This window comes from Neophocaena asiaeorientalis, unplaced genomic scaffold (genome assembly GCF_003031525.2).
Source record: "Neophocaena asiaeorientalis asiaeorientalis breed wild unplaced genomic scaffold, Neophocaena_asiaeorientalis_V1.1 scaffold14, whole genome shotgun sequence".
Classification (NCBI taxonomy): Eukaryota; Metazoa; Chordata; class Mammalia; order Artiodactyla; family Phocoenidae; genus Neophocaena; species Neophocaena asiaeorientalis.
Window position 1 is genome coordinate 7,492,759 of NW_020175192.1, and position 18,807 is coordinate 7,511,565.

Here is an 18,807-nt window from a genome sequence, read left to right on the forward strand (position 1 = left end):
CTCTTTTATATATATATATATATATATATATACACATACATATAGATTACTTGATAGCATATGTGAGTAAAAAGGCATTTAGGGTTCCCTATATATAAGGTCACCGTACATCTTTGCCTAGATAGCACAGGGAAAAATAATTAGTATTTTGTAATAACCTATAAGGGGAAAGAATCTGAAAAAGAATACCTGAATCACTGTGCTGTACACTGGAAACTAGCACAACATTGTAAATCAACTATACTTCAATTAAAAAAATAAAACAAAATATACCAAGAAAACATAAAGCTGAAGAAATGAGAAAAAAAGTACTGAAAAATAAAGTAAGGACTTAAAAGGAGCCAGATATAACTATAGTATCAAATAAGTTAACATATGATTCAGTATTCTGGCCTCTCCGTGAAAGAAAGATAATAAGTTTACAAACCAAGGATCCATAAGAAGATAAAAAAATCAACTGCTCGGAAGAAACCCAACTGTTCCTGATACTAAAGTGCAGAAAGCAGCAAACCATTTCTGCTTAAGGGAAATCATAAAAGGGGTACTGCAATCCCACGAACAAAGATCATGACAACATCTTTACAGCAGACTTGAAATTTTTCTACAGGTCTCTTTCTTATAGCATCTTTTGATATTGGCTAATGGCACCCTCCAAAGCATAATTCAGAAGAGAGGAAAGTGTGAGTGATTTTACAGGAAGCTAATAACATACCATTCAGGTATGCGAATGTTGGTTCAGTCTAATCCTGGGACAGATATTAGCACACTTAATGGTCTAGAGTATTTAATGGGTATTCATCAGGCAATCATCTATAAATGTTGTTCTATTTCCCTTAACACTGATAGATATTGGGAAGAATATCTGTTTGTCTATCTATTGCCAGAAAAGAACTTAGTTGATCATTTTACACAGATCAAAAGGATTACTTTTTTGTCCACTGCAGCTATATCTTACAGAAGTATCATCTATTTCTTCAATGCTGAAGAGGGAATGTAATACATTAACACATCAAGAAGCCACTGATAGTAGCAAAATGTGACAGTTTTCAAGGAAACACCTAACAGTCATGCCATATGTTTAGATTTTCATAATGAAAATGATATATCCAATATCCATCCTAAGACCACGAGGGCATGCTTTGTCACCAAGAATAACCAAGCATGAAAAGGAAATATTCTTAATGAAGTTCTGTTATAGTAACTGACAGTAGTAAATAGAACAATATTCAAGTATTGCTATTAAACATGTATTTTAAAATAGTTTCACTTGCAGCCACTATGGAAAACAGTATGGAGGTTCCTCAAAAAACTGAAAATAGAGCTACCATATGATCCAGCAATTCTACTCCTGTACATATATCTGGAGAAAACTCTAATTTGAAAAGGTACATGCACCCCTGTGTTCATAGCAGCACTATTTACAATAGCCAAAACATGGAAACAACCTAAGTGAAGTGTCCATCTACAGATGAATGGATAAAGAAGATGTGGTGTGTGTGTGTGTGTGTGTGTGTGTGTTTATGTATTATTCAGCCATAAAAAAAGAATAAAATAGTGCCATTTGCAGCAACATGCATGGACCTAGAGACGATCATACTAAGTGAAATAAATAAGACAAAGACAAATATCATATGCTATTACTTATATGTAGAATCTAAAATATGACACAAATCAACTTAATTACAAAACAGAAACAGACTCGAAGACATAGAAAACAAACTTGTGGTTACCAAAGGGGAAAGGACAGGGGGATAAATTCAGAGTTTGGGATTAGTAGATACAAACTACTATATATAAAATGGATAAACAACAAGTTCCTACTGTACAGCACAGGTAACTACATTCAGTATCTTGTAGCAACCTAAATAGAAAAGAATATGAAAACGAATACATATTTAAATGAATAGCTTTGCTGTATATCAGAAACTAACACAACAGTGTAAATCAACTGTATTTCAAAAAATAAAAAAGTTTTACCAAAAGACTGTTAGTACTAATAAATGAATTCATTCAAATTGAAGGATACAAAAATTAATACACAAAAATCTGTTGCATTTCTACACACTAACAACAAACTACCAGAAAGAGAAATTAAGGAAACAAACCCATATACAATTTCACCAAAAAGAATAAAATACCTAGGAATAAATTTAACCAAGGAGGTAAAAGGCCTGCACACTGAAAACTTACACTGATGAAGGAAACTAAAGAAGACACAAATAAATAAAAATGTAGTCTGTGCTCATGGGCTGGAAGAATTAATTGTGTTAAAATGTCCATATCACCCAAAGCAATCCACAGATTTAATTCAATTCCTACCAGAATTCCAATAGCATCTTTCATAGAAATATAATGAACAATCCTAAAGTTTGTATGGAACCACAAAATATCCCAATAGCCAAAGGAATCTTGAGAAAGAAGAACAAAGCTGGTGGCATCATGCACCCTAATTTCAAACTACATTACAAAGCTACAGTAATCAAAACAGTATGGTATCAGCATAAAAATCAGACATATAGATCAATGAAACAGAAAAGAGATTCCCCAAATAAAACAAACCCACACATCTGTGGCCAATTAATTTATGACAAAGGAAGCAAGGATGTACAATGAGGAAGGGATAGTCTCTTCAATAAAAGGTGCTGGGAAAACTGGACAGCCACATGCAAAATTATGAAAGTAGACTATCATATACCATGCACAAAAATTAAGGATTGAAGACTTGAATGTAGGATCCTTGACATTAGTCTTGGCAATGAGTTTTTGAATCTGACTCCAAAACCAAAGACAACAACAGCAAAAATAAACAAGTGGGACTACATCAGTCCAAAAAGCTTCTACACAGCAAAGGAAATAATAAAATGAAAAGGCAATCTCCTGAGTTGGAAAAACTATTTGCAAAATCATGTATCTGATAAAGGGTTAATACCCAAAAACATATAAAGAACTCAATACAGTGCAATAGCAAAAACAAACAAATGAACAAAAAATCCAATTTTTAAAAAATGGGCAAAATATCTGAAGAGACATTTTACCAAAGAAGACATGTAGATGGGAAACAGGTACATGAAAAGATGCTCAACATCACTAGTCATCAGGGAAATGCAAATCAATATCACAATGAGATATCACCTCACACTTGTTAGAATGGCTACCATTGAAAAGACAAGAAATAACAAGTGTCGGCAAAGAAGTAAAAAAACAAAAGGGAACCTTTATGTACTGTTGGTGGGAATGTAAATTGGTGCGGCCACTATGGAAAACAGTATGAAGGTTCCTCAAGAAATTAAAAATAGAACTACCATATGATCCAGTAATTCCATTTCCGGGTGCATTTTTTCAATAGCCAAGGTATGGAAACAATCAAAGTGTCTGATGACGGATGAATGGATGTGAGATATACATATATATACCTTGAAGGCATTATACTAAGTGAAATAAGTCTGAAAGAGAAAGACAAATGCTGTATGATCTCAACTATATGTGGAATTAAACAACAGCAATGAAAACAACAAAAGGAACCCATACATACAGAGAACAGATTGGTGGCTGCCAGTGGTAGGAGACAGAGGATGGGAGAAATGGGTGAAAGGGGCCAAAAGGTACAAATTTCCAGTTATAAAATAATTAAGTCATGAGGATGTAATGTGCAGGATGGTGACTATAGTTAATAATACTATAGTGCATATCTGAAAGTTGCTAAGAGGGTAGATCTTAAAAGTACTCATTAGAAGAAAAAATATTTGTAACTATGTATGTTAACAAATGTTATCAAGACTTATTGTGATGATCACTTCACAGTATATACAAATATTGAATCATTATGTTGTACACCTGGAAATAATACAATGTTATATGTCAATTATACCTCAATAAAAAAAGAAAGGTTTGAAAATATGAGTACAGAACTCTATTTTTTAATACAGATTTATCAAAGAACCAGAAAGAAGTTCCAGGAAAAATATACATAATAATTGAAATGGAAAATCCAGTGGATGAATTTATAATGGATTAGACACAGCTGAAGAGAAAATTAATGGACTAATAATTCTTTTTTTTTTTTAACTGATAAATGGTATTATTCCTTCCACAGAAAACATTAGAGAAACTCTGAGCCAAAAATGTATGCTGACTTTCTGCGCGAAGTGTAAAGGTTGTTTTTTTTTTTTAATTATGTGTAACACAGACAAAATTATTTAAGTCAATAAATTTTTAAGGAATTTCACATGTTCTGATTCTTTCCACTGCCAATCACCTTAAGTTCCTCCAAACTCATAACCTTCAAGATAAAATAGCCCTTTCAAAAAGAAGTTGTCATGTGAGTCAGCCCACAATTCTTTTAGTTAGGTTTCTTTGATCTCCAATGGAATACAGACACACTTCAAAATTCCCCACCTGTACCCTTCGGGATCCAATTTCCTCAAGCGATTTACTCTAGGACCATGTTTAGGGTCGGGAGATGGATCTGCCTGGTTCTGAATTTGACATCCTCTAAAAATGTATAAGATTCAAATCATATTCACTCCTAAGCCATCACACCCTAGAAGAGTACAGATCATCGGGATATGCCAATACCCAAGATAAAAAAAAGTTTGACTGTTAGGTTTTTCATAGTTTACTTGGCAGCTCTGTCTTGTACTTCTTTCCCACAGATCTAACAGGTAGTTCCATGAGTAAAGGAAAGTACGCAGTTACTCTGAGGCATTTCCAACAATGTAGGTTTACAGAAAAATCCCCATCAGGATAGACCTCGACAAGATAATTCCTAAGAAACAATCCAATAGGAAATCCTGACAAAGATATGGAAAACAAGCTAAGGTTAAAAGACATGAAAGATAGTGTGTGAAGGTCTAACATATAAAACTTGGAGTTCCAGAAGGAGATGACTGTAGAAATAAAGGGGCAGAGGGACCCTTCAAACAAATAATGGCTGGCATTTTCCAAGAATTGCTAAAAGACACCAAAACTCAGTTCTAAGAAGCACAATAAATTTCAAATAAGACAGGGCTTCCCTGGTGACGCAGTGGTTAAGAGTCCGCCTGCCGATGCAGGGGACACGGGTTCGTGCCCCGGTCCGGGAAGATCCCACATGCTGCGGGGCGGCTGGGCTCCTGAGCCATGGCCGCTGAGCCTGCGCGTCCGGAGCCTGTGCTCCGCAACGGGAGAGGCCACAACGGTGAGAGGCCCGCGTACCGCAAAAAAAACAAAAAACCATATTACCCTTAATGGTGCTCTGGATAATGTTTATATTCACCATAGATTTAAACATCTTCAAACATTTGAAACTTTATTTATATATTTAATATTATGAATACTTTAATAGCGTTACAGATAGACCTTACTGAGCACTTAAATTACTGTTAACATCAAATATATTTAAATTATAATGTGAAGAAATAAAACATTTATATATTAAGCACTCTGATAATGTTTACAAGCTTACTAAAACTCAATTTAAAATCATGGTTCTCAAATGTAAAATAGCTAGCTAGTGAGAAGCAGCTGCATAGCACACGGAGATCAGCTCAGTGCTTTGTGACCACCTATAGGGGTGGGATGGGGAGGGTGGGAGGGAGACACAAGAGGGAAGAGATATGCGGATGTGTGTATATGTATAGCTGATTCACTTTGTTATAATGCAGAAGCTAACACACCACTGTAGAGCAATTACACTCCAATAAATAAATTATTAGTCATAAAAAAATCATGGTTCTAAATTAATAATTAAAATTAAAAATTTGAATAATTAAGTTAGAATTAGAGTCACAGGCTAATCTATTTTTTATAATAATCCAAATGTTAAATATTGTAGGTACAGTTTTTTACAAATCCTTTTTTATATAAATATTAATACAATGAGATAAATACCTCTTTTACTTCATGATAAAACTTTCTAAGCGTTTGACAAATGCTTACTCCCAAGGAAATAATTATTTCAGTCCCCACAATGTAACCTTGGAGTTGACTTCCCAGTGTTCTACAGCTCTCAAAATGACCAGAAATTCAAGCTAAGAGGCTGACTGCACTGTTGACACCCTCAGAGGAACTCTGAACACTTTATACTTTCCATGTCTATGACTTTATAACCCCAAAGAGGCAAGTTCCAACACCTGAAATTCAAGTTTTACAGTATCTCCCCACTCACAGCTGTCTTAGATATATCATTTGATTGGATTTTAAATTTATTTGGCCCTTAAGACATATTTTCACTTTATCTTCAAAAAAGTTTGTTTCCCCTTGTACAGATTTTTTTTTTTACTGTTTCATAGGCTTAGAAACATTATAATGACACATTCAGTTGTATTATGGTCATCACACATGGATCTCACACAACACACAACTGTGTTGTCACAATTTCCAAGGCCATTCTTCCTAAGTCATTTTAAGGCAATTTATTTTTCCAGTTTTCCCCAGAAATGCATGGAAGAATGACTAAAACTTAAGAGTAAAGTCAGAAAATACGTTTTTACTACTGCAAAGTTATACCGTTGCCACTCCTCTTATTCCTGAAGTGATATGTAATCCTTAATGTCTGTATTAGTATCTGGATCATATTTAATTGTTAATGAGTTTTTTTTAATTTATCTGTTTATCATGTTTAAGATATCCAAAACAAAATTAAGGATCTGCCAAATGGTTGGTCATATATAAAATAAAGATAAAATGATCTGGAGATGCCCCCATAAAATCAAGTAAAAAGCATTTTTTGACCCAAATTACTGAACCTCCTTCAAAAAATAATACTCCACAGTCTTTCCAGTTTTAAAGGCCACTGACATTTTTAAAAATAAGTTTAGCACTAGCTAATGTAAAAGAATAATGAAGGGTACTGAAAGACCGAACAAAAATCACACACACACGTGAACACACACGTGTGCATGCATACACACACACACAACTTGAAGAGACCAAGGGCTGATTCCCATCCTTTCATTAATAATTGACAGCATCATTGCTCTTGGTCTATCATTTGCCAGAGAAAATATTTTAACTCTGTAACATAAATTATAGGTTTTATTTGTTGGAAATTGATCTAGTAAAGAACTTTTATGACAGTTCTCAGGTACCTAACTTGCTTTCGAATTTTGGTGTATCATTAAAAATACATGGTTCCTAATGAATGGGTATATGAGCCACTTCTAAGTTAAATGTGGCACTGTAGTAGATAATTACTACAATGAGGTACCACCTCACACTGGTTAGAACGGCCATCATCAAAAACTCTACAAACAATAAATGCTGGAGAGGGTATGGAGAAAAGAGAACCCTCCTACACTGTTGGTGGGAATGTAAATTGGTACAGCCATCATGGAGAACAGTATGGAGGTTCCTTAAAAAACTAAAAACAGAGCTAACACATGATCCAGCAATCTTACTCCTGGGCATATATCTGGAGAAAACCATAATCTGAAAAAAATACATGTACCCCAATGTTCATTGCAGCACTATTTACAATAGCCAGGACATGGAAGAAACCTAAATGTCCATCGATGGAAGAATGGATAAACAAGATGGGGTATATATATATACAATGGAGTATATATGGCTATATACTAAGTCATAAAAAATAATGAAATAATGCCATTTGCAGCAACATGGATGGACCTAGAGACAGTCATACTGAGTGAAGTTAAGTCAGACAGAGAAAGACAAATATCATATGATATGGCTTATATGTGGAATCTAAAAATATGGCACAAATGAACCTATTTACAAACTAGAAATAGAGTCCCAGGTGTAGAAAACAAACTTATGGTTACCAAGGGGGTAAGGGATAAATTGGGAGATTGGGATTGACATAAACACACTACTATATCTAAAATAGATAACTAATAAGAACCTATAGTATAGCACAGGGAAGTCTACTCAATACTCTGTAGTGACCTATATGGAAATAGAATCTAAAAAAGAGTGGATATATGTGTATGTATAACTGATTCACTTTGCTGTATGCCTGAAACTAATACAACATTGTAACTCAACTATACTCCAATAAAAATTAATTTAAAAAAATACATGGTTCCTAATAAATGGTATATGAGTCATTTCTAAGTTAGATAATCACCCAAGATTTACAGCAGGAGAATCACAATTATGCAAGGGGTGGGGGGCAGGGGGAATTGAAGAGGAGGAAGGAAAATGATAATTTTATTTCTGGGAAACACTTCCTTCTCAAAAAAACCAAAATTATCTAAAAAAGCTAAAAGCAACTGTTCTATATTTTCATTTACGAAGTTAAGAGGTGATATTGTTACACAGCTATTACTTAAAATTAAAACAATTTTAAAACTGTTCCCTTTAATTTTCCACATTTCCCCTGCCCCCAGTAAAGGTATTTTCATTTTGGAACAATTCTAAGGCAACAATTGATGGCTTTTAAAATCAAAATTGAACCACTGATCCTTATTAGAACTTGCTATATTTTCACTAAAATGTTATTAAATTTATTTCTATATTTCAGTATTATGAGTCAGCTAATATACAAAAATCCGTATGAAATTGTTTAGATTTAACTTACTATAAAATCTTAAAATTTCATAACAGTCATTATTAGGCTTTGCAATAAAAGTTAAAATTCTTCCTTTCTCAAGTCAGGTAGCAGATTTTAGTGTTTTATCCAGAGACGTATTTTAAATCCTTAATGAAAAAAAAAAAAAATGCTAGTTTAAGGGCTTCCCTGGTGGCTCGGTGGTTGAGAGTCCGCCTGCCGATGCAGGGGACACCGGTTTGTGCCCCGGTCCAGGAAGATCCCATGTGCCGCGGAGCAGCTGGGCCCGTGAGCCATGGCCGCTGAGCCTGCGCGTCTGGGGCCTGTGCTCCGCAACGGGAGAGGCCACAACAGTGAGAGGCCTGCGTACCGCAAAAGAAAAAAAAAAAAAAAAGCTACTTTAAAAGGTAAATTATCTTCTAAATAAAGTGAGAATAATAGAATATACTGCAAACAAAACAGACTAGAAAAAATAACCTGTTAAATAAAATTTAACTGATAAAGTTTCACTGATATAAATTAGAATATAGGGCGATTGTCAGTGAAAATGGTTCTCTTCATTAACATGAACCCAAGAATGATTTTATATTACAATATAAACAGTTTTAGGATTTTCTTTATTCTTATGGCATCTGAATACTGATGGTTTATAAACCAATTAATTCTATTCATATCCTATGCTAATAAAATACACAACTATTATTTTTCTTTCTGGAATTATTTTGTTTTTAGTACAATAAGTAGAAATCCGGAGGGAAACAAAATTAGAATATACAAAATTCTCCTAATAGGAATTAGCATCTTTAGAGGAGCCTCATATTAAATCTGGCACCACTGCCTTTAGGACACTTGAAATAATAAACTCAGCATATGTGCCCCGTTACACAACTATTTTTTAACACTAGTCTTTCACAACAGAGTTGAGTAAACTTTTATGATTATATTTTTGTTGAGAGGGATTGATAGAATTTACACATTTAAACATGTATAAACTACTATTTCCTTCTTTAGGAGTTAATTGGTGAGTTTTTCTTCTTGTATATCATTCACATCATAAACCAAGAAAGAAATTTTAGCAAATCCATATGGAAAATATATATAATTTAAGGCTCTATGTTATATCCTTAACAAATGGACTAAGAATATATATTCTTATATATATTCTTTTATATATATATAAAAATATATACATTTTGAGATGAAAGAGGAGATTCCAAGCTACCTGTGAATATTACTGACCAAGTGGAACAATCTCATCTCTAGCCCTCATCACTACATTAGATTATCCATCCTACAATTTGCTTATTGCTCTTTTTAGAGAAATTTGACATACCAGTAGAAATTTATCATCCAAATCTTCATGTGAAAAAGACAGTCAATGAAGATAAGTTTCAGCTTTCAGACTTAGCCTTGGAAATCAAGTAAGTCAATTCAATTACTCAAGAGTTTATGTGCCTCATATGTGCCAACACTATTGATTGTCAAGGATATAATAATGTATAAGACATGGACACTGACCTCCAGAAATCTCACAAGTAATTTGTGAATATCCTTTCTGTTTGTGTGTTTGTTTATTTGACTACAAACTCACTATTTACGTGTGCAACCAAGTGAAACATTCTTTATTAGAGTCGTGAGAAATTAATTGTTCCTGGCACTAGACAAAGCTGCCTTGGCCTTGAAAGTGATTGCAGATCAAAAGTACTTAGGCAGGACAGCCAACTATTTGGCAAATTAAATTAAGAAATTGGGAACCTTTACTCTCATGTAAATATGAAAAATACACAAAATGTGGTTTCAATGCAAGTGAGATGAGAGATGGCTTGTTATTTAACTGACAAGTGACCCATTTTCCCACGTCTTTCCATCATCAGACAATTTTTCCTTGCTTTTCTACTACCAAGCAGACAACGTTAATTTCATAGAATTATGCACCAATCTCAGGATGCTGTAACCCAAGGGATTCTAGTTAGAATTAAAGTATTCCGTATAAAGGGTAGTATAGCAAAAAGGGACTGGGACTTTTCAGCACCTGGGACAGTACCATAGGGCCAGAAAGAGAGGAAATATTTCATAAGAGAATGAAAATGAGAAATCTTCCAGTGGATTGTTTCCCAAATTTTTCTGAAATGCTGAACTGTGACATAATAATATATTATTTTTTCAAAACTGGGAGAATTAACTGTTTTGGGGAGGGATAATAATAATAGACGTCTTCCTGTATGTCTGATCCTATTTTAAACATTTTACATGGCTAAACTTGTTTACTCCTCCCAACAATACTGTGATGTAGGTTGGCATTACTTTCCCTATTTTATAGAGAAGGGTACTGAAATTAAATGACTTCCCCAAGATCACACACCTGGTACACCGCAGATCCAGGATTCCAAGCCAGATATCCTAACTCCAGAACCTATGCTCTTTTTTTTTTTTTGCGGTACGCGGGTCTCTCACTGTTGTGGCCTCTCCTGTTGCGGAGCACAGGCTCCGGACGCGCAGGCTCAGCGGCCATGGCTCACGGGCCCAGCCGCTCCGCGGCATGTGGGATCTTCCTGGACCGGGGCACAAACCCACGTCCCCTGCATCAGCAGACGGACTCTCAACCACTGCGCCACCAGGGAAGCCCCAGAACCTATGCTCTTAATCATTCCTCTGTGACATAATAAGGAAGACAGTTTAAGTTACAATCAATATGTTTTTAAATATTTTATCATAAAGTTCCTTTTAATACTCTATGTATTTAAAGTTAATCGTAACTTGCACAGAAAATTACTTCCTTCTATTTAACAAGTGGTCCGTGCCACTTTATTTTAAGCATAATTTATTATGACTATTATTATTTGAGATAAAGCACAACTTATAAATGATTTTTAAATTAAATATTACATTGTATTAAGTTTGGAAACCAAACGAACATTATAAAAATGTAGAGTGAAACTTAACTATGTACTACAGTCTCAAAAATAGTACAAACCTGTTTTCAATATTTGATGTTTAGGGGTCTTGTACTTTATTCATAAAAAATCCTTTGGTATAAATTTGTAATGTTTGTGTGTTATTTCTAGATAATGACATAATAGAGATTTTAGGGTGTTATCTTCAAGCACTTCTTAACAAATAATCCATTATATTTACAGAGGCTTTATACCTCCCAAATGAAAAGCCAAACAATATAATTTTTACTATATTTTTCCTTCTACCATTATTTGCCAACAGCAAAAAAACCAAGTCTTGACATTTTAAAAGGTAGTTTTAAGGCAAATTCAAACAAAATATTAGGTTCTATAGTGACAAAAATTAAGATCAGTAGTTGTCATAGGCTGGGGCTGGGATTGGAATAGACAAAAAGTGATACCAAGAAACTTTCAGAGGTGATGGAAATGTTCTTTACTTGATTGTGGTGGTATCAAAACTCATCAAAGAGTACTCTTTAAATAGATATAGTTTATTGTACGTAAATTATACTGTGATAACATTGACAAAATGGGGAGAAATTTTTATTTTATAACGTGTAGAATAAGCTTATGAAACTCACTTCTCCAAGGAATATTTTCAACCTGAAAGGTTAAATAATAAAAAATCACAATGTCACAATAAAATAAATTCAGGAAAGGTTAAAGTTCAATACATTAGAGATACTGTGGCAAAAGTATCTAAAAATTTTGACATTGACATTGTAAATAACAATTGGGCTTGAATAAATTCACCTGGGTCATCACTACAGAGGCAAACACTAAGTTAGTAATACTCTATCCACTAAAGTATTTATATAGGAAGAACAGGTTACATGGAGAAAAATCTAATTAATTGCTCAATTTATAACCTCAGTTTATTTATTATGAAAAATCTATAGTTAAAAATCTCTGGTACAACACTTTTTGACCTCTTAATGCCACTAACCCCCACTACACCCTGTTCTGCATCATCAAAGAAGAAAGGGGGATACGGAGCTTTTGAAAAACACAGTCCATATTCATGCTGACAATCATCTATGATGTGTGTTTTATACAATGTAAATGAAGCATAAAATAGCCAACAGATTTCACTTTCATTGCTACCATATTTTCCATTTAACTAGCAAACTGGGGCAAAGAGATGGATTTACTACAGTTTAGCAACATCTCCCGTTCTCTCAGTGACTAATCAATTACCATATTAGATTCCTTTGTAAATTGCCTACTTTTCCAGTGATTATTTACTGCTTATTTGAAGGCACTAAAGCCTTTAACAAAAAGTTAAAATGGTCAGGAGAGTAGCCACTATCTCCCCAGTGAGGGTTGGTTTCTGCAGTTGTTGTTTTTCATGAGTGAGATACTTCCTCACTACTACAGATTTTTGTTTTGTTTTGTGTTGCCCAAGTTAAGCGATGTTAGAAAACTGATAGCTGAGTCCTTGATGATCAAGGTTTCAACAGTAACTTGTTAACTGACCTCAGGCATCCAATGAGATACATGGATATCCAACAAAAATTTACTCTCTCTCTGTGTGTGTGTGTGTGTGTGTGTGTGTGTGTGTGTGGTCTATATGTGCGTGCATGTCATAGTTTCTGAACACCAGCGTGTTTTCCTTATACTGAACAACAGAAAATGTGTCCTAAGTGGGGCGCAAACGTGCCAGGAAGAAGCACCATCCATTATTCTGCAAGAAGTAGGATTAAAAATATGATGTGACATACCTTTGGGTCCCTCAGTCTAGTGTCAGTGAATAAGGAGGAAACCATATAAGCAAGTTTCTCAGCATATCATGCCATGGGATTCTGGACTATCCATCCTCAGTTCCACCTGAGAACTACACTTCATTTATCTATATCCAATATTGAGCTTCCAGAAAAGATTTAGTTTGAAAAATAAGTTGGCTGTTGAAAGTGTTTGTAAACTACAATTCCATGATACACTCACCAGACCCAGGGTACCCATGAGTTTTAGATGCATAGGTTTTAAGTTGCCCTGGCATAGAGTGCCTTGCAATTTTATTAGCAGGAAAGGGCAAATGTATCCCAGAAGCCTGTGACTCATGAATGAGCATTCCAGAGAAAACATTGGTTTGATCAATTTGACTTCATACTGGAGATTATCAGTGAGGGCAAAATTGTCAAAGAGAACCAAGAATAAATTAATCCAGCCTGGTCAGTATACAAGAAAGGACAGGGGTTAGGAAAGCATAGTGCAGAAAGAGCCTCAATGAAATAATGACATAAACAATTTCTCCCCTGTCTACCCACATTTCATCACTATTATATCTAACATCCCACTCTTCAAAGAGCAGCATATGCCAAGGGGGAGGGATGGAGTGGGAGTTTGGGATTAGCAGGTGCAAACTATTATACAGAGACTAGATAAACAACAAGGTCCTACTGTACACCACAGGGAACTATATTCAATATCCTGTGATAAACCATAATGAACTGAATCACTGTGCTGTACAGCAGAAATTAACACAACATTGTAAATCAACTATACTTGAATAAAATAAATTTTTTTTTAAAGAAGAGCAGCATAAATCCCTTTGTCTCTCAGGGCTGATGGTGGACAAAGATATCCAGCTCTATCATCCATCCTGCTAAAAAAGATGAGAGGTTCTTTGATGATAAAAGCATTTCAGCAAGTAGAATTTAACACACAATACAGTGGTAGCCTGAAAAATCCCTGGACTTCTCATTCTGTTTACTGACTGGGTGGATGCTACCTGAGGTAGCCACAGGTGGGTTTTTAGAGATCCATGTTCACCCATGCATGTACATGTATGTGTGTACTCACCTATGTATATATGAACATCCACTAGAAGAGAAAGAAGGGACTTAGGGAAGCAGACGAGAGAACCGGGCACTGAATCCCAAGCATGCCAGCATCTCTTTATATGTAGCTGCATCTAGCGGTCTTGATAGAATAATTCAGAAATGAAAAAACAAGAAAAACAAACCTTGAAATCTACATACTCTCTCCAGCTGGAGCTGGATAACTGCCAATTCTACCATAAGCTGCTTTGTCAATGCAAGAGGAATAAAGCAGGGAAGATGTATTTCATCTTTAGTGGAGCCACGTGACTGTAAGAATCAACTCGTCCATCATGTTCCATCACTGAGAAATTTAGTAAACAGTAGCAGAATAGAGTCGATAAATGGGCTTGCATAATACCTTGGCTTTTACTTGCTGTGCTTTTAATTTGGTAAATAAATGCCTTCCATTGGGTGCGCACCCTAGAGGCCAGGCAATGATGTGGATTAAGTAGTCTGTTGGCTCTGCACAGTGGAATGCATCTCAGAGGTCTAACTCACTATAATGGCTTTGGACCATTCAGCCGAAATCTCCCTGCTGTTTAATTTCAAACACTAAAAAGGGGCATGCAGGGGCAACAAGACTCAGAAGTTAAAAATACCACTTTTTAATAGTTTTAAGTCTGCTCCCTGTACAAGAAAGAGATAGATGCCTACAAGGTAAGAATACAAGCATATAGATGCTTACAGAAGACCTTCAGAGCATAGTTTACTTATTATATTAAGTTAACCTGAAAACAAGTCTGCTAGTGTAATACCAGAAAGCAATATTTAGCAAAGGAAAGATCCCACTGTTCTCCTACTTGGTTTCACAAAAGTAATGCAAGAAGTTTTCTGCACGATTATTTTCTACATTGTGAATTCTACGATCACTCAGAGGAGAAAAGAAAGCCTTCACAGAGGTTTCCGTTGCTCCTTTATTTTCCTTATTTCATCCATATTTTGTGAATCTGTGCTGGTTAGATTATATTTAAAGTATCACATTTTTTTTTTAACCCTTCCCCCTCCCAGTGTCCTCAAGTCCATTCGCTACATCTGCGTCTTTGTTCCTGTCCTGCCTCTAGGTTCTTCAGAACCATTTTTTTTTAGATTCTATATATATGTGTTAGCATACAGTATTTGTTTTTCTGACTTACTTCACTCTGTCTTACAGTCTCTGGGTCCATCCACCTCACTACAAATAACTCAATTTCATTTCTTTTTATGGCTCAGGAATATTCCATTGTATATATGTGCCACATCTTCTTTATCTTTTCATCTGTCGGTGGACACTTAGGTTGCTTCCATGTCCTGGCCATTGTAAATAGAGCTGCAGTGAACATTGTGGTACATGACTTTTTGAATTATGGTTTTCTCAGGGTATATGCCCAGTAGTGGGATTGCTGGGTCATATGGAAGTTCTATTTTTAGTTTTTTAAGGAACCTCCATACTGTTCTCCATAGTGGCTGTATCATTTACATTCCCACCAACAGTGCAAGAGGGTTCACTTTTCTCCAAACCCTCTCCAGAATTTATTGTTTGTAGATTTTTTGATGATGGCCATTCTGACTGGTGTGAGGTGATACCTCATTGCAGTTTTGATTTGCATTTCTCTAATGATTAGTGATGTTGAGCATCCTTTCATGTGTTTGTTGGCAATCTGTATATCTTCTTTGCAGAAATGTCTGTTTAGGTCTTCTGCCCATTTTTGGATTGGGTTGTTTGTTTTTTTGATTTTGAGCTGCATGAGCTGCTTGTAAATTTTGGAGATTAATCCTTTGTCAATTGCTTCATTACAAATATTTTCTCCCATTCGGAGGGTTGTCTTTTCGTCTTGTTTATGTTTAAAAAATATGGAACGCTCCACGGATTTGCGTGTCATACTCGCACAGGGGCCATGCTAATTAAAGTATCACATTTAATATATAGTCCTTGAAGTCCATTCAGAGGAAAGTAAAGAAACTTAGAACCATGTTTTCTGAGGAACACTTGAAAGAACTCAGAATCACTCAATCTAAAAAGAAAAGGCAGGTGGAATATATTGATGGAAGTGGGAGTGTCATGGCCAAAATCCTTATTTTCAAATACTTGAAGGGTTGTCATGTTTAGATGTTTTCAAAGGGTAGAAGTTACAGAAATAAATATTTCAGTTAAATTAAAGGGGAAAATGAGCCGTTTAGACATGAAATGGACTGGCTTAGGAGGTGGTGAAATTCCTATCATTGGTGTTGCTAAAAAATAAACTAGAGGATTAAATGTCAGGATATTCAAAAGGATGTGCAAAAATCATATTAGAGGTTAACTAAATGGTTTTGAGGTCTCTTCCAACCCTGAGAGGGTTAGAAAACAGGTCATGGTAATGTCACCAGAAAGCAAATCTTCACAAGCACACAGCCTGCCCATCTAAACTCTCTGAAGTGGGGAGCAGGGGAAGGGGTAGAAGAAAAGGAAGCCGATGACTAGAAAAGTAGTCAGTAGGAGGAATTCATCTGGTTCTGAGGCAGAAGAATCAGAGCCCTAGAGAAACGCACTGTCCTTGAGCAAGTCATTCTGACCTTCTCAAGCACAGTCTTGTTCAAATTTCTATAAACACTTACTTAACTCACGGGCATGCTGGGTAGCTTACCATAATCCTGAGGTGACATGGTATACAGAGCACAGCAGTGTTTTAACCTGGGGGTCTCCGAGTGTATATACATCAGCATTTACCACATTTTGTGGCTGGATAAACAGAAGCACCAAGAAGCTTAAAAGCGTAGCTAAAAGAATAATGCATTTAGCCAGGGGCTGAAACAGAACCTTCCCAGATTTCTGCCTTTTTACTGACTGTTGCGACACAGAGAGTTAAACAAGTAATGGGCATCCAAGGGGGCAGAAGACAGAGTGAAGACAACTTCCCCGGCACTCACCTCTGCTAGAAGAGGGGCAGTTTCAACTCTGTACTTGACCACCCACACTCTAAACAAATAGCCCCTTGGGACTTCCCTGGCAGTCCAGTGGTTAAGACTCCGCACTTCCATTGCAGGGGGCGCGGGTTCGATCCCTGGTCGGGGAACTAAGATTCCACATGCCTCACGGTGCAGCCCACCCCCCCAAAAATAGCCCCACTAACCACTATCCCACAACCAAGGGTTAAATGGAGAGAAAAAGTTAGCACTCCTATAAAATTCACTGATTAAGTTACAGCAGCTAATACGTCAATCCCTTGCTTAATATAAAAACAAATTTGTTATCTGCTGAGTTAAAAAAAAGAGCAGTTAGAGTGGGGGAGAGGCGTGAGGCCTAAGCCCCCCTCAGGAGGCTCACGTGCGAAGCTGAACCTGAAAGTCACTGCCAAAATCACGCACAGAACTTCGTAAACAGATGCTGAGACCTCACCCCAGGCTTACCAAGTCAAAGCCTCTACGAATGGGGTCTAGGAAAGCTTATTTTGTAAAAGCTTTATAGATGATTTTGCAGCTCACACAAGAATCCCGGGGTTTGTATCTCATTCCTAGACAGATACCCTAGGTCTGACAGGTCCAATGTGGTAGCCACATGAGTTACTGAGCCTTTGAAACATGTTAATCCAAACTGAAATGTGTTGTACATGTGAAAGACACACCAAAGTCCCCAAACTCAGTACTAAAGAGATTGTAAAAGATTGACTGCATGTTGAAGCGATAATAATATTTTGGATATATCCTGTCAAATAAAATATATCATTAAAATTACTTCCTCTTGTTCCTTTTTATTTTTTAATGGGGTAAATAAAAAATTAAATATATGACACTGATACTGTATTAATTACCTAGTTATATAGGTGCTGTATTAATTATCTCTTACATTCCTATAGACTTTTGCATTTTCAAAGTGTGTGCTTTGCCATCCACTGTCTCACTTGCCACATTATCCATACAAAAGCTCAACCAAAGGAAATCACTCAAGCTCACTCAGAACTACTATTCTCTTTATTAACTTCTTTCAGTTTATAAATCCCTTGCTGCTATCTTATGTCCTAACTGACTCCAGCTCGAGCTCTTTAGTTTCAATTAAAGCCAACAGCAGTCACCCTTCATACTTCTGTAGAAAAGATGCTACCTAGTTTTCCATCCTTCAGGAGATATTTTCCAATGGCTGTATCTTCAAAATATGGCACCTATTAAAAATCAGTCATAATTACTAATCTGGCGACCAACCGTTACTTGCCTGAAGTGGTGTTAGCTCAAGTATTTGTCACCTTCCTATGTATTGTACCCAATCATTGACAATTTGAGTCAATTTCTATGCCCATGGGTCTACTAATCAACAGAAGGAAAGAAATAAGTCATATGGTTTCTAACCTGAATGAAGAAGACCTCTGCTCGTATGTGTAAGAGATGATCTCTATCATCTAGAGTAGGAGCAGTGACAAGATGGGGAGAGAGAGGACATTTCAGAGAGAAGAAATGTTAAAGAGGGAAGGTCAGCGGGCTGCTGTGATAATGGCATCTGTAGGGCACGACATAACCAGCCTGGCTCCTGTGAATGTACTTAGAGACACACAAGCAGTGACAGTGGTTCGTGTGTGTGTGTGGGGGGGGGGGG

At 36.0% G+C, this 18,807-nt stretch overlaps 1 protein-coding gene, 1 non-coding gene and 1 pseudogene across 2 annotated transcripts in view; all 3 read right to left on the reverse strand.

Annotated features, from left to right (window-relative positions):
- UNC5D (unc-5 netrin receptor D) overlaps positions 1-18,807 on the reverse strand; it is a 584,073-nt gene that overhangs the window by 365,810 nt on the left and 199,456 nt on the right. The window lies entirely within an intron of this gene.
- Positions 4,627-4,755, reverse strand: LOC112413256 (small nucleolar RNA SNORA18). Its single transcript, XR_003005932.1, has one exon. It is a non-coding gene; the product is annotated as a small nucleolar RNA SNORA18 (small nucleolar RNA).
- On the reverse strand, positions 16,089-16,183 carry LOC112413261 (uncharacterized; annotated as a pseudogene).